Source organism: Apium graveolens, chromosome 1 (genome assembly GCF_009905375.1).
Source record: "Apium graveolens cultivar Ventura chromosome 1, ASM990537v1, whole genome shotgun sequence".
NCBI classification, from domain to species: domain Eukaryota; kingdom Viridiplantae; phylum Streptophyta; class Magnoliopsida; order Apiales; family Apiaceae; genus Apium; species Apium graveolens.
Genome location: NC_133647.1, coordinates 34306963 through 34310663, shown reverse-complemented (window position 1 = coordinate 34310663; position 3701 = coordinate 34306963). Strand labels below are relative to the sequence as shown.

General features: G+C 36.5%; 1 non-coding gene across 1 annotated transcript; it reads left to right on the top strand.

Annotated features, from left to right (window-relative positions):
* The first annotated feature begins 216 nt into the window (after window positions 1-216).
* LOC141682126 (small nucleolar RNA R71) lies at window positions 217-323 on the top strand. The gene has a single exon (XR_012559533.1). It is a non-coding gene; the product is annotated as a small nucleolar RNA R71 (small nucleolar RNA).
* The last annotated feature ends 3378 nt before the right edge of the window (window positions 324-3701 follow it).

Here is a 3701-nt window from a genome sequence, read left to right as displayed (position 1 = left end):
ATCCACTTTCATCGTCAAAGCTTGAAGTTGAGCAGCTATAGCAATAGCTGTATCCACTTCCAGAATACCTGCTACCTTGCCTTGCGATATTTGCTGTGTTGGATTCTGGTACTCATTAGCTGCCATTAGCTCAATCCACCAGACGTTGCATCGAGCATAAGTCTAGACTGTGCACCCAACCCATTATAAAAATAGTTTATGATCATCCAATCAGGCATGCCATAGTGTGGGCACTTCCTAAGAATCTCCTTGTAGCGATCCCAAGCCTCACACAAAGATTCTCCAGTTTGTTGCGCAAACTGAGTAGGAGCATTCCTGATTACAGTCGTCTTTGCCATAGGGAAGAACTTAGTGAGAAACTTTTGAGCAAGATCCTCCCAAGTAGTAATAGAGCCTGCTGGTAGAGAATGTAACCAACACTTAGCCTTATCCCTCAGAGAGAATGGGAAAAGTCTCAGCTTGATAACATCTTCAGTAACGCCATTGAACTTGAAAGTGTCGTAAATCTCGATGAAATCCCTGATGTGCATGCTGGGATCTTCTATAGGAGAACCCACAAACTGAATTGAATTCTGTATCATCTGAATCGTGCTCGACTTGATCTCAAAGGTGTTAGCCGAGATGGCTGGTCTGATAATGCTGGACTGAATATCATTGATCAATCCTCGAGCAATCTTCCTGAGCACCATCCTAACACCAAATTAGCACCAAAATAATGCTAAATCACCGGGATCCTTTATATATGCCTGAAATGCAGAACACTACAAAAAAATATCAAAAACATATCAAAAACACAAATAACTTGAGTACAAAACATCAATTCAAAGCTTTATGAAGCATTAGAAGTTGATATAAATGCCACTTAACAGAAACATTTATTTGCAGCAGCACTTCTGGTTCTCACTCAGCATTTGGATCACCAATTATTGTATATGTGGTGTGACTTCTATCCCATTTTCTGGTGTGATCTTGTTAACTAGAATTGCTATCACCATTGGCATGAATTGCAGAACCACCATCTTCTTCTCCCCCTGAGTTTGAGCCATCAAACTCAGATGAAATTATTTCTTGATTAGAATCTTCATTTTCATGGATCTCTTGTTCATTTATTTCTTACTCCATTCTATTTTCTGTGTTGATCTCAGCATCATCCTCAAAATCACTGTCAATATTGAGATTTTCAAACTTCAAAGTTTTAGCTTCATTTTAATCAAGGCATACCAAGCCTGGACCCCTGTCATCATCAAAAGTCACATATGTGCTTTCCATAATTTTTTTTTGTTCAAGCACATAAACTCTGTAGGCAGTTCTCTCCAATGAATATCCCAGAAACATTGCTTCAAAAACCTTAGAGTCAAATTTTCTCACATATTCAGAGTTGTCTTTTAGCACAAAGCACTTGCTTTCAAACACATGCAGATGCTTCACAGTAGGCTTTCTTTTTGATAGAATTGAGTAAGGTGTTTTTCCATGGTTTTTGTTGATCAAATATTTGTTTTGAGTATAGTGTGTAGTATTCACAGCTTCTTCCCAAAAACTTGTTGGCAGATTGGTATCTTGCAGCATTATTCTGGCAGCTTCAACAAGAGTTCTATTTTTTCTCTCAATAACACCATTTTGTTGAGGTGTTCTTGCAGCTAAAAATTCTTAAACAATGCCTTTGTCTTTACAGAATTCACTCAATGCTGCATTCCTAAATTCTGTGCCATTATTGCTTCTCAATCTCTTTACACAATTTTGATCTTCAGCCTGCTTTTCAACTTTCTTTATGTATTCCATAATGATGTGTGGAGTTTCATCTTTTGAATGCATAAAATCTACCCATGTATACCTTGAGTAGTCATCTACCATGACCAGTGCATATCTCTTTCTAGAAATAGATAGAACATTAACTGGTCCAAACAGGTCCAAGTGAATAAGGTGCAATGGTGTACTTATGGAATTCACAATTTTTTTTGTGACTGGACCTTTTCATTTTGCCTTTTTGAAAAGCCTCACAAACTTCATCTTGAGCGAATTCCAAATTTGGCATGTCTCTCACTAATTCCTTTTTCACCAAGGTATTAATTGCTTTGTAATTCAGGTGAGAGGGTTTCTTGTGCCACAACTTGCTTTGCTCAATATATTCCTTGGTATAGAAACACCAAATACCATCCTTGTTTGCTGAACTTAAATCTGTAACAAATAAGCTTCCTTTTTGTACTCCTTTCAGAGCAGTTTTACCAGTCTTTTTGCTGATAATTGAGCAGTCTTCTTTTTCAAAAAATACCTTGAATCCCTTGTCTGTAAATTGGATGACACTTAGAAGATTAACTTCAAGTCCAGCAACCAGTGCTACATCTTCTATGACAACATTTCCAGAAACCATTTTGCCATATCCCATTGTGAATCATTTGCTATTTTCTCCAAAAGTCACCAATATGACAACCATCTCCTCAAATTATGATAGCAGGGCCTTATAACTTATCATATTTTTGGAGCATCCACTGTCAATAACCCATATGACTTTCTTCATCTTGCCCTGCACACAATGAGGATTAAGTTTAGCTACCCAAACAGTGTTGGGTACTTTCTTCTTTTTCACTGAAGTAGCAAAAGTAGAATTTGATGATTAAAAATAGTATTTATTGATTGATTTGTATTTTCCTTTTTAGCTGTAGATCTAAGATTAACTTCTTGGAGGTCTACTCTCAGTTTATGACAGCCTGTCATCACTTTCATATTGCAAGGAATGCAATCAAATTTATCATAGAATGAATAGGGATCTTCAGCCAAATGTCTCATTGTATTTGTAGGCTCCCAACTTTGGTTAACTAACAGTCTTTTTACAAAGGTGAGTTAGGTGATTTGTTGAGCCACATCTTTAACACTGCTTCTTGGAAGCATCGGCAACAAAGGCAAAGTTATTTCTCTTGTTCACGCCTATTTTTCCATTCATGTTCTTTTTCTTTTTCCCAACATTCTCAGTTTTAACCTCATTGGTTGGTGTTTTGATAACTTGATTGACTATTGGTTTCTTTTCAGGTTCATTTGTGTTTGTGGTTTCTGCATCCTTCTTTTCACTGTCTTCATCTACAAGTTCTTGCTTGATGACCAACTCAACCTCACTGAAATTAACCTCACATGCCTTGAACAAAGGTGCATCTACTTTTCTCAGCATAACCGGGACATCTTGATCTGCAATTGCTTTTTCTTTGTCACCTTCATTTTTCTTGTTCTTGTTCAAGGCATTATAGTCCAAACCAATAGTTATATTAGCACATGGTTTTTTTTCTCATGGTATTGTCCAACCAACTGAGATGCATTTTTAAAGGACTTTAATTTCACTTCATTCTTTTCCAATTTTTCCCTTAGCACTACTTCAATTTCACTTGCACACTTGAGCTTGTTTTTCAGATATTCATTTTCTTGCTTGATTATTTCAAGATCAACAAGCTACAACTTCAATTATTACTTTTCAATCTCAAGCTTCTGATTAATCTTTAACAGTCTACTAACTTCCTCAGTAGCTACCACCATGCTTGTGTGGATGTGAAACATTTCTACACTCATCTTTTCAACAGTTTCTTTATATTGGCTTGTATTTAAATCAATGGTAGTTAGAGTTGTTACCTCTGATTTTGATGAGGATGATTATCCTTGCTCTAAAGCTATGAGTGCATAATTTCCAAATTCTTAATTATCATCATCTTCATCAGTGT